The sequence below is a fragment of the Zingiber officinale genome, chromosome 2A (assembly GCF_018446385.1).
Source record: "Zingiber officinale cultivar Zhangliang chromosome 2A, Zo_v1.1, whole genome shotgun sequence".
Lineage (NCBI taxonomy): Eukaryota > Viridiplantae > Streptophyta > Magnoliopsida > Zingiberales > Zingiberaceae > Zingiber > Zingiber officinale.
This window is the reverse complement of record NC_055988.1, coordinates 147,933,046-147,946,754: the sequence shown is the minus strand read 5'-3', so window position 1 is coordinate 147,946,754 and position 13,709 is coordinate 147,933,046. Positions and strand designations below refer to the sequence as shown.

Genomic DNA, 13,709 nt, shown 5'->3' with positions numbered 1-13,709 from the left:
TTTTGAAAGGGATATTCTATCTGCAGCCTTAAAGATGCACCCAAAGCCAAGGCATCATAAATGATGCGTAACGAATCTCTCTATTGATAGCTTATATAAAATTTAGATGGAATTTAGTTAAATGATGAGAATAATTATGAGTATGAGTTTGATAGTAAAATGTAATAAGAATGAGAATGGAAATGAAACCCACCTAATTATATGAGTTTGATTGATTTTCATAAATATAAAAATCATTCTCAAATTATCATTCCCAAACCTACAATTCAAACATTATCTTTTACTATCATTCCATTAACTCATTCCTAAACCCATCAATCAAACACCCCCTAAAGGATAGTATTAAATGATCAAATATATATATATATATATATATATATCTTACAATTCATTTCTAGTTGGTCAAATTCTATCCAATAAGATTTATTGAAATTTAAATAACGATTTCTTTCAGCACATGGCTATTAATAGGAAGATATTTATCTCATTTATATCGAGATTTGAACTTTAGATCATGATAATTCCTAGCAACAACACATGGTCTATCATTGATTAGAGCTGTAAATATGTCAAGCCCAATTAAATTATATATTTTTTAAGCTTAATAAGATAACTCAGCTAAGACAATGCAAGTTTAAAATGAATAAGTTATTGGAATGGCCATTTAAGTTTAAATTAGTTTTTTTTTCTTCCTGCTGGAGTTTAATTCAATTTGATTTGAACTTGTTGTAATTTTGATTATTTAATATTTTTATATTTTAAAACTTATTTAGTTGATTAATGAGTTTGATATGTCAATGTTATTTATTTGTTTTGAAAATTTCCTTATTTATTTATAAGTTTGATGAGAATTTTATTAATTAACATGTTAAGTGTTGTTTATGAGTATGTTATTAATAAATATTAATAAATTGAATGTTTATTTATTTAGTTAAGTTTATATATATTAAATGATCATAAAGTTTTATTGAGTCAAATATAAATTTATTCATGAATATTTAATTTATTTATAGTCCTATGAATATGAATGATTGAAGGCCATTAACTACTTGAATGGTTCCATTTTTCATAGTCAAACGTATAGAAGAATACTCTATGCAAAAGTCAATTTGGCTTATTATTGAATTTGATTGACTCATTCATTTATTGTTTGAATTGGCATTCCGTGCCACAATTCTCCATCCTCATTGATCGCCCATCATTCGCGATGGCGCGAATCATCTTCCTTGGTTTCAGTGCCATTCTCTTCTCTTTCTCCACTGCAGACGACACATTAACTCCAGGCCGGCCTCTCACCGACGACAGCGAAGCTAGCTTGATCTCCGTTGGCGGCAAGTTCCAGCTGGGCTTCTTCAGCCCTGTCGGATCGAGCAATCGCTACGTCGGCATATGGTTCCGTAACGTCTCCGTCGACTCCGTCGTGTGGATCGCCAACCGCCGGCGTCCCATCGCCAGCAAATCCGGCATCCTTTCTCTCACAGCAAACGGAACGCTTCTCATCGCCGACGGCAACGGCAACGGCAACGGCACCACCGTCTACTGGAGCTCCTCCACTGAGGTCTCCGTTGCTAACCCGGTTGCGCAGCTTCTGGACGACGCAAACTTGGTGGTCAGAGAGGCCGGCGGCGACCAGAACAGTTACCCCGCGTGGCAGAGCCACGACTTCCCGACCAACATCCACCTCCCGGGCATGAAGCTGGGGTGGAACCTCACGAGCGGGTTCAACCGCCAGCTCACGGCCTGGACAAGCGCCACCGATCCGGCGCCGGGGATCTACACCTTAGGCATCGAGAAACAGGGCAACGCGCAGGAGTTCGTGTGGCAGGGGACGCAGCCGCGGTGGCGGTCGGGGCCATGGAACGGCCTCTACTTCAGCGGCGTCCCGACGATCGAATTGGACAGCCTGCTGCGCCAGGAGTTTGTGGTGGACGAACAGGAAGTCGCCGCGTGGTTCACCGTCGGAAACCCGTCCGTGATCTTGAGGTCGGTGCTGATGCCTGATGGGCTGCTGCGAAGCGAGTCGTGGATCGAGGAGACGCAGAAATGGAATGTGCGGGCGTACGTTCCCATGGACCGCTGCGACAGCTTCTACCCCTGCGGCCCCAACGCGGTCTGCTACCCCAACGCGTGGCCGATGTGTCAGTGCCTGCCGGGGTTTCGGCCCCGGAATCCGCAGAACTGGGACGTGATCGGAAATCCCTCCGACGGCTGCGTGCGGACAACGGCGCTGGATTGCCAAAACGGCACCGACAGGTTCTTTCAGCAGAGCAGCGTGAAGTTGCCTGACACGACAGCGTCAGCAGTGAACCGGAGCATGAGCCTCGAAGATTGCCGGAGCTGGTGCTTGAGGAATTGTTCCTGCACGGCGTACGCGAGTGCCAATCTCAGTACTGGGAGCGAAAGTGGCTGCATGATTTGGACGTCCGGACTCGCCGATATCAAGTTCTTATATGGCAGTTCGTCAGCGCAGCCTCTCTATGTCAGACTCGCCGCCGCCGATCTTGTTACAGGTCAGTGGTCAAACTTCAAAAATCTACTTCTAGAATTAACAGTTAGAATAAAAAATTATGCCGGCGGTTAACTTGTCGACTCATTTCTGCGGCAGCCACGGAGCCGATGGAGTCTGGCCAACGTCGTATGCTCACGATCATCATCACCGTCTCCTGTGTAGCAGTTCTTTTCTTTGTTTGCGTCGCTTGCTGTGTTTGGGCAGCAAAGAAGAAGAAGAGTAAATGTCAACCAATCTCTACTCTTCTTAGATTTTGTGACTAGACATATCAATTGACTTCCGGTGTCTTATTCTTCCCAGAAAATCGTGCTGATGAAGAGTAGAAGAGGAAAACTTGAACCTGCCGTTATTTGATTTAGGCACAATTGCAGAGGCCACTGGAAACTTTTGCATGGACAACAAGCTTGGAGAGGGTGGATTCGGTCCTGTTTATAAGGTATTTGGGAGTGATTGTCACTGCAAGCATTCAAATTCAGTGAAGTAGAGAGTGAGTTTCCTGATATATGTGTAGGGAAAGTTGAAGGAGGGTCAAGAAATAGCTGTGAAGAGGTTATCGAAGACGTCAATGCAGGGAACGGATGAGTTCAAGAATGAGGTGATGGTGATCGCCAAGCTTCAACACCGGAACCTTGTTCGCCTTCTTGGCTGTTGTGTTCAAGGGGGAGAAAGAATGTTGATCTACGAGTACATGCTCAATGGAAGCTTGGACACCTTCTTATTTGGTTAGCTAAATCTCTCATGATTCATAAGACTCATAGTTAAGTTAATATGCAAGATCTTTGATTTTCTCTTGGCTTGTTATCGACCAGATAGGGACAGATGCCGATTGTTGGATTGGAGAATGCGATATAATATTATACTTGGTATTGCCCGAGGTCTCCTTTATCTTCACCATGATTCTAGATACAGAATCATACACAGGGATTTGAAAACTAGCAACATACTTCTTGACAAGGATATGAATCCTAAAATATCTGACTTTGGCATGGCAAAATTATTTGGAGGAGATGAAACAACAGGAAATACCAAGAGAGTTGTAGGAACATAGTAAGTCTTTCAAATGATTCTTTCATTATCTTGAGAAGTGAAAATTTTAAAGTGATTTTATAATTCATTAATATTTTGATGCAGTGGATATATGTCTTCAGAATATGTCATGAATGGAATATTTTCGATGAAATCTGATGTATTTAGTTTCGGAGTATTACTGCTTGAGATTGTAATCGGCAAAAAGAATAACGGAGTTTATCAATGCACTAATCATCAAAATCTTCTAGGAGAGGTAAGTGAAACAAATATTTAATATTTGATGAAAATTAAAGGCACATTTAAATTTACAAAATCATGAAATGTGAATGTGTGTTCATTTTTTATTTTTCATCAAAGGGTGCTCTTATTCTCAAATTATCCCTATCCTTTGTGTATATGCTCATATCCTCTACCCTTGAGGTCTACCACTTTGCCTCAACCTCACCCTCAACGCCTGCCATCTTTGTCTGTTGCGACCTTGGGCGCCTAATATTTCCTACGCTCATGGCATGCAACATCAATCTCGTCCATGCATCAACTACAATAATCTCACACGGTTGGCAACTTGGCCTGGCTACTTGGGCTATGTTGAGCCACTTTAAGCTAGCAAGATGGATTCACTAGACAACACCATTGCTTACAGTGACATTGTGTTCTCTTGGTTTGCTTAGTCCACAAACAATTGGTAGTGTGGAGAACCTCTTAGTCTCTCCTAAACTACGATGCCAATGAAGTCATTGCTATGGTCTTTGAAGAGCAGCGTAGGCCATGTCGTTAAAATGACGAGGATCAACTACATCTTGTCACCAAGTTTGCCATTAACGACATGACCAACTTCATCGACCAGGCAGTGACGTTGACCTTTGGCCAATGCTTAAATTTCAAGTAGGGCGGGTGTTAGCATATAGTTGAAAGATGGGATGACAAGGATAATTTCACAACAAAGGCACTTTTTATTTTTTTATTTACCTGTTATTATATCATTTTGGTAATTAAATATGACACACTCTATCTATATATTTTTTTTAGATATGGAGCTTATGGAAAGAAAATAGAACTTCAGAAATAGTCCATGACTCCATCTGTCATTCTCTTTCATTCGATGAAGTATTGACATGTATAAAAGTTGGACTTTTATGTGTTCAAGACACTACAAAAAAATACAACTTTGGGGACAAACATTTGGAACGAAAAAAATTCGTCCCAAAATTGGAACAAATTTAGGGTTGAAAATAAATTTTGACCCAAATAACCAACAAAACTTGCAACAAAAAAATTTCGTTTCAAGTTTGCAACATAAAAATAATTCGTTGCTAAATTCGTCCCCAAATCTGGAACGAAAAAATAATTTGTCCCAAATTTAGGGATAAATATTGGATTCGTCCCAAATTTAGGAACGAATCGAAGATTCATCCCAAATTCTGGGACGAATCTAGGATTTGTCCCAAAATTTGGGACGAATCCAGAATTCGTCCCAAACCTAAAATTATTTTTAAATAATTAAAATGAAACATGTAAGGCTTAAATATGGACCTAGAGACCTCGGAATTTGATGAAACAAGTTTCTATGCATTGGTATCATTGAGCTAATCGTAAATACGTCATCATCCATAATTTTTAATTATTATTTTCAGTGATTTGAATTTTTAACACCAAATAAGGTCAAATTGGGATTAAAAAATTCCAAATATATATATATATATTTGTTAAAAAATATTTTTATTGATATATTTATGATCATGACAATGAGACGAGCACATAGAAACTTGTTTCATCAAATTCCGATGTCTCTAGGTCCGTATTTAAGTCGTCCAATTGGGATGAATTCTGGATTCGTCCCAAATTTTGGGACGAATTCCTGGATTCGTCCCAAAATTTGGGACGAATCCAGAATTCGTCCCAAACCTAAAATTATTTTTAAATAATTAAAATGAAACATGTAAGGCTTAAATATGGACCTAGAGACCTCGGAATTTGATGAAACAAGTTTCTATGCATTCGTATCGTTGAGTTGATCGTAAATACGTCATCATCCATAATTTTTAATTATTATTTTCAGTAATTTGAATTTTTAACACCAAATTAGGTCAAATTGGGATTAAAAAAATTCCAAATATATATATATTTGGTAAAAAATATTTTTATTGATAGATTTATGATCATGACAATGAGATGAGCATATAGAAACTTATTTCATCAAATTCCGATGTCTCTAGGTCCGTATTTAACTCGTCCAAGTTTGTTTATTTTTTAAAAAAATGATTAAATTTTTGGGACGAATTCTGGATTCGTCCCAAATTTTGGGACGAATTCCTGGATTCGTCCCAAAATTTGGGACGAATCCAGAATTCGTCCCAAACCTAAAATTATTTTTAAATAATTAAAATGAAACATGTAAGGCTTAAATATGGACCTAGAGACCTCGAAATTTGATGAAACAAGTTTCTATGCATTCGTATCGTTGAGCTGATCGTAAATACGTCATCATCCATAATTTTTAATTATTATTTTCAGTAATTTGAATTTTTAACACCAAATTAGGTCAAATTAGGATTAAAAAATTCCAAATATATATATATTTGGTAAAAAATATTTTTATTGATAGATTTATGATCATGACAATGAGGCGAGCACATAGAAACTTGTTTCATCAAATTCCGATATCTCTATGTAGATATTTTTTAAAATATCTATAGATTGATACTAACTAAAAATGTGTTGTGTACTGAACGTTTGTAAATTAGTGTCCGAAAACTTAAATAAGGACCTAGAGACCTCGGAATTTGATGAAACAAGTTTCTATGCATCCGTATCGTTGAGCTATCGTAAATACATCATCATCCATAATTTTTAATTATTATTTTCAGTGATTTGAATTTTTAACACCAAATTAGGTCAAATTGGGATTAAAAAATTCCAAATATATATATATTTGGTAAAAAATATTTTTATTGATAGATTTATGATCATGACAATGAGGCGAGCACATAGAAACTTGTTTCATCAAATTCCGATATCTCTATGTAGATATTTTTAAAACATCTATAGATTGATACTAACTAAAAATGTGTTGTGTACTGAACGTTTGTAAATTAGTGTCCGAAAACTTAAATAAGGACCTAGAGACCTCGGAATTTGATGAAACAAGTTTCTATGCATCCGTATCGTTGAGCTGATCGTAAATACATCATCATCCATAATTTTTAATTATTATTTTCAGTGATTTGAATTTTTAACACCAAATTAGGTCAAATTGGGATTAAAAAATTCCAAATATATATATATTTGGTAAAAAATATTTTTATTGATAGATTTATGATCATGACAATGAGACGAGCACATAGAAACTTGTTTCATCAAATTCCGATGTCTCTAGGTCCGTATTTAAGCCGTCCAAGTTTGTTTATTTTTTAAAAAAATGATTAAATTTTTGGGACGAATCTCTGGATTCGTCCCAAAATTTGGGACGAATCCAGAGATTCGTCCCAAACTTTGGGACGAATTCCTGGATTCGTCCCAGAATTTGGGACGAATCCAGAATTCGTCCCAAACCTAAAATTATTTCTAAATAATTAAAATGAAACATGTAAGGCTTAAATATGGACCTAGAGACCTCGGAATTTGATGAAACAAGTTTCTATGCATTGGTATCGTTGAGCTAATCGTAAATACGTCATCATCCATAATTTTTAATTATTATTTTCAGTAATTTGAATTTTTAACACCAAATTAGGTCAAATTGGGATTAAAAAAAATCCAAATATATATATATTTGGTAAAAAAATATTTTTATTGATAGATTTATGATCATGACAATGAGATGAGCATATAAAAACTTATTTCATCAAATTCCGATGTCTCTAGGTCCGTATTTAACTCGTCCAAGTTTGTTTATTTTTTAAAAAAATGATTAAATTTTTGGGACGAATTCTGGATTCGTCCCAAAATTTGGGACGAATCCAGAATTCGTCCCAAACCTAAAATTATTTTTAAATAATTAAAATGAAACATGTAAGGCTTAAATATGGACCTAGAGACCTCGGAATTTGATGAAACAAGTTTCTATGCATTCGTATCGTTGAGCTGATCGTAAATACGTCATCATCCATAATTTTTAATTATAATTTTCAGTAATTTGAATTTTTAACACCAAATTAGGTCAAATTAGGATTAAAAAATTCCAAATATATATATATTTTGTAAAAAATATTTTTATTGATAGATTTATGATCATGACAATGAGGCGAGCACATAGAAACTTGTTTCATCAAATTCCAATATCTCTATGTAGATATTTTTTAAAACATCTATAGATTGATACTAACTAAAAATGTGTTGTGTACTGAACGTTTGTAAATTAGTGTCCGAAAACTTAAATAAGGACCTAGAGACCTCGGAATTTGATGAAACAAGTTTCTATGCATCCGTATCGTTGAGCTGATCGTAAATACATCATCATCCATAATTTTTAATTATTATTTTCAGTGATTTGAATTTTTAACACCAAATTAGGTCAAATTGGGATTAAAAAATTCCAAATATATATATATTTTGTAAAAAATATTTTTATTGATAGATTTATGATCATGACAATGAGACGAGCACATAGAAACTTGTTTCATCAAATTCCGATGTCTCTAGGTCCGTATTTAAGCCGTCCAAGTTTGTTTATTTTTTAAAAAATGATTAAATTTTTGGGACGAATCTATGGATTCGTCCCAAATTTTGGGATGAATCCAGAGATTCGTCCCAAACTTTGGGACGAATTCCTGGATTCGTCCCAGAATTTGGGACGAATCCAGAATTCGTCCCAAACCTAAAATTATTTTTAAATAATTAAAATGAAACATGTAAGGCTTAAATATGGACCTAGAGACCTCGGAATTTGATGAAACAAGTTTCTATGCATTGGTATCGTTGAGCTAATCGTAAATACGTCATCATCCATAATTTTTAATTATTATTTTCAGTAATTTGAATTTTTAACACCAAATAAGGTCAAATTGGGATTAAAAAATTCCAAATATATATATATTTGTTAAAAAATATTTTTATTGATAGATTTATGATCATGACAATGAGACGAGCACATAGAAACTTATTTCATCAAATTCCGATGTCTCTAGGTCCGTATTTAAGCCGTCCAAGTTTGTTTATTTTTTAATAAAATGATTAAATTTTTGGGACGAATTCTGGATTCGTCCCAAATTTTGGGACGAATTCCTGGATTCGTCCCAAACCTAAAATTATTTTTAAATAATTAAAATGAAACATGTAAGGCTTAAATATGGACCTAGAGACCTCGGAATTTGATGAAACAAGTTTCTATGCATTCGTATCGTTGAGCTGATCGTAAATACGTCATCATCCATAATTTTTAATTATTATTTTCAGTAATTTGAATTTTTAACACCAAATTAGGTCAAATTAGGATTAAAAAATTCCAAATATATATATATTTTGTAAAAAATATTTTTATTGATAGATTTATGATCATGACAATGAGGCGAGCACATAGAAACTTGTTTCATCAAATTCCAATATCTCTATGTAGATATTTTTTAAAACATCTATAGATTGATACTAACTAAAAATGTGTTGTGTACTGAACGTTTGTAAATTAGTGTCCGAAAACTTAAATAAGGACCTAGAGACCTCGGAATTTGATGAAACAAGTTTCTATGCATCCGTATCGTTGAGCTGATCGTAAATACATCATCATCCATAATTTTTAATTATTATTTTCAGTGATTTGAATTTTTAACACCAAATTAGGTCAAATTGGGATTAAAAAATTCCAAATATATATATATTTTGTAAAAAATATTTTTATTGATATATTTATGATCATGACAATGAGACGAGCACATAGAAACTTGTTTCATCAAATTCCGATGTCTCTAGGTCCGTATTTAAGCCGTCCAAGTTTGTTTATTTTTTAAAAAAATGATTAAATTTTTGGGACGAATCTCTGGATTCGTCCCAAATTTTGGGACGAATCCAGAGATTCGTCCCAAACTTTGGGACGAATTCCTGGATTCGTCCCAAAATTTGGGACGAATCCAGAATTCGTCCCAAACCTAAAATTATTTTTAAATAATTAAAATGAAACATGTAAGGCTTAAATATGGACCTAGAGACCTCGGAATTTGATGAAACAAGTTTCTATGCATTGGTATCGTTGAGCTAATCGTAAATACGTCATCATCCATAATTTTTAATTATTATTTTCAGTAATTTGAATTTTTAACACCAAATAAGGTCAAATTGGGATTAAAAAATTCTAAATATATATATATTTGTTAAAAAATATTTTTATTGATAGATTTATGATCATGACAATGAGACGAGCACATAGAAACTTGTTTCATTAAATTCCGATGTCTCTAGGTCCGTATTTAAGCCGTCCAAGTTTGTTTATTTTTTAATAAAATGATTAAATTTTTGGGACGAATCCTGGATTCGTCCCAAATTTTGGGACGAATTCCTGGATTCGTCCCAAAATTTGGGACGAATCCAGAATTCGTCCCAAACCTAAAATTATTTTTAAATAATTATAATGAAACATGTAAGGCTTAAATATGGACCTAGAGATCTCGGAATTTGATGAAACAAGTTTCTATGCATTCGTATCGTTGAGCTGATCGTAAATACGTCATCATCCATAATTTTTAATTATTATTTTCAGTAATTTGAATTTTTAACACCAAATTAGGTCAAATTAGGATTAAAAAATTTCAAATATATATATATTTGGTAAAAAATATTTTTATTGATAGATTTATGATCATGACAATGAGGCGAGCACATAGAAACTTGTTTCATCAAATTCCGATATCTCTATGTAGATATTTTTTAAAACATCTATAGATTGATACTAACTAAAAATGTGTTGTGTACTGAACGTTTGTAAATTAGTGTCCGAAAACTTAAATAAGGACCTAGAGACCTCGGAATTTGATGAAACAAGTTTCTATGCATCCGTATCGTTGAACTGATCGTAAATACATCATCATCCATAATTTTTAATTATTATTTTCAGTGATTTGAATTTTTAACACCAAATTAGGTCAAATTGGGATTAAAAAATTCCAAATATATATATATTTGGTAAAAAACTATTTTTATTGATAGATTTATGATCATGACAATGAGACGAGCACATAGAAACTTGTTTCATCAAATTCCGATGTCTCTAGGTCCGTATTTAAGCCGTCCAAGTTTGTTTATTTTTTAAAAAAATGATTAAATTTTTGGGACGAATCTCTGGATTCGTCCCAAATTTTGGGACGAATCCAGAGATTCGTCCCAAACTTTGGGACGAATTCCTGGATTCGTCCCAAAATTTTGGACGAATCCAAAATTCGTCCCAAACCTAAAATTATTTTTAAATAATTAAAATGAAACATGTAAGGCTTAAATATGGACCTAGAGACCTCGGAATTTGATGAAACAAGTTTCTATGCATTGGTATCGTTGAGCTAATCGTAAATACGTCATCATCCATAATTTTTAATTATTATTTTCAGTAATTTGAATTTTTAACACCAAATAAGGTCAAATTGGGATTAAAAAATTCCAAATATATATATATTTGGTAAAAAATATTTTTATTGATAGATTTACGATCAGGACAATGATACGAACGCATAGAAACTTGTTTCATTAAATTCCGATGTCTCTAGGTCTGTATTTATTCCTTTTGATTTTTCCTTTTTATTAAAAAAAAAAATAAATTCTGGGATTCGTCCCAGATTTTGGGACGAATCCAGGATTCGTCCCAAAATTAGGGTCAAAATTGGGAACAAAAATTTTTTGATGCTGATAACCCTATATCTATATCCCATCCCAATTCTTGTTTTCTTCCCCATTTCTTTCTCCCCCGTTCCCCTTCCAACCTGCGATTTCCAGGGTTTCGGCCACATCTCCAACCAATGACGGTGGCGTGATATGCGACGACCGCTTGATCTCCGGCGGTGGAAGGTTTTCGATTAGTAAGCCCACTGCTCTCGGATCTCCCTCTCTCCGGCGCGTGCTGGCCGCCGCCAGGCGCTGCCTTGCCGGCAGCGCTTCCTGTCCGCCGCCAGGCGCTGCCTGTCCGGCGCCAGGCCCTACCTGGCCACCGCCAAGCCGCTGCTTGGCCGGCGTGTGGCTGGCCACTGCCAGGCGCTGGCTGGCCGGCGTCTGGCCGCCGGCGTGGGCCTTGCCGTGGCTAACCGCCGTCTCCCTCTGCAGCTGAAGAAGAAGCCCAAGATCATGCAGCAGCATCTTGATGTAAGTTTCCTATAAAAACATGCTTGTTTTCCTAAATTTGGTTTGATTTCTCGCACTTGACTTAGGATTGATCGCTTTTCTGCTCTTTACCATTGATATGCGCCTTCTCTTATGCTTGATTTGCCTCTGCAGTATTGTTTCCCTGGTTTATGGCTATCCAAGATAACTCCTCGATCCTACAAAGCCAATGAATAAGGTTAGTTTTATTTGTCCTCGATTCTGCAAGGGTTAGAGATCGTTGATGAGGGTTTTAGTTCTAGAAACTAGTAAGAGCTCAGTTAAATGATTTTAGATTTGCCATTTATTTATTAAGAATCGTTTCAGATAACTCAGAGACTCTTTGACGAGATGACTAATCAAAATGGTATATCCAAATCTTTGCTAAGAAATCAACACCAAGTACATTGTTCAGGATTTCATTGTGATTTCTTCAATAATATGTTTTTAATTTTTAGTTTCTATTTTTTTTAATGAAATGAGAATTGAATTATTTGTAGAAAATATTGACTTTCATGCGTATTATACATTGTGAAGGTTGTAAGGATAGGTCAGGAAGAAGGTGCAGAAGGTTCAAGGTAAGTTGTGGGGTTCAGTTGTATTTTATTCGTTGTTTAATTGGTTTATTGTTTGGCTGGGTTCATGTGGTACATGGAAGCAATAAATAACATATTGTTGTAGGAGCTTTGTTGATTCTTTGAAAATGTGAACTCAATTTTACTCTGTTTCAATTATGTTTCATATTCTGTTATTTACTTGAGTTATGCTTGTATTGTAATTCAAAGAAGGAAAATGTTTGTCTGGCAAACTCTATATCTGAAATGCATAAATTTGGAGCAATCTATAATATCAAATGGTTCTCATACTTTGGCACATGAATCCAATGATTTGGGTAAAAAAGATAAAAAGAAGAAAGGAACAAAAAGAGGAAGGCACTTTGATAGAGATTCTCGAGCTACTAATCCAGAGGTTCGTTTGGAGTCTCTAACTAGGCAATATGAATGAAGTCTCTAATACTCTAACTTTATTTTTGTCCTGATTTGATAATGTTGTTTGTGCAGGTCTCAATTTGGGTGATCTCACTGTAGTTGAAGACAATTGTATTTGTTCACCTCTTTTCGGTATTCCTAAGTTCATTAATATGCATTTACTGATCTATATATATAGTTAGCTTTAAATAATTATGTTATAGTTGTTTAATTATATAAAGTTAACTTTAAATAATTATGTTAAAGTTAGCTTTAAATAGTTGTTTAATTGTGTTCCTTCTTTTGATAAGCTGCTCTTTCTTGTTTTGTCTTCAATGATAATGATGCATAAAAGTTCTGAATTTGATCTATGTACAGTCTCAAAACTATATAGATACATAAAAGTTCTATATTTCATCTAGAATTACATCACACTATTCTAAAATTCTTTACTAGATAACGATGCATCCTCCTACCTTAATATTTTGCAAAGAGTTGTTAAAAATGTGCTAAAGTTATTCATATGAAATTGTCAACTAGTTAACACAATGAAAGGAACAATTATTTTAAACATCCTTTAGTTTACATTAAATACCAACCAAAGACAAAACTATAAATTCAGCAAATTAAAATGAAAAATAAAGTTAACTAAGTGAGAAAATTTGAACCCTAATACCATACTTCACAAGATCTCTCTCTTTTTCTCTCTATATGATGTGCCAATTATATTAGGTTGTATCATAGTTACGATACATGTACTTAGCTTCAAAATAATGCTTATAATTTTATTTACCGTTGCTATGACATGGATGATTCATATCGTTGGTAAATATGACTTTTATTAGAATTAGGGCTTTTATTAGAATGTTTAAGGAATTTCACATTTATGTTTTGTTTCCAATTATTCTTTTTACATGGCCATATCGTATACT

The 13,709-nt window shown here is 34.6% G+C and overlaps 1 long non-coding RNA gene and 1 pseudogene across 1 annotated transcript; both read left to right on the top strand.

Annotated features, from left to right (window-relative positions):
- The first annotated feature begins 1,207 nt into the window (after positions 1-1,207).
- LOC122044105 lies at positions 1,208-3,812 on the top strand (annotated as a pseudogene).
- A 7,888-nt stretch (positions 3,813-11,700) lies between these two features.
- LOC122042588 lies at positions 11,701-12,980 on the top strand. Its single transcript, XR_006129312.1, has 3 exons — positions 11,701-11,812; positions 11,945-12,778; positions 12,871-12,980. It is a non-coding gene; the product is annotated as an uncharacterized LOC122042588 (long non-coding RNA).
- The last annotated feature ends 729 nt before the right edge of the window (positions 12,981-13,709 follow it).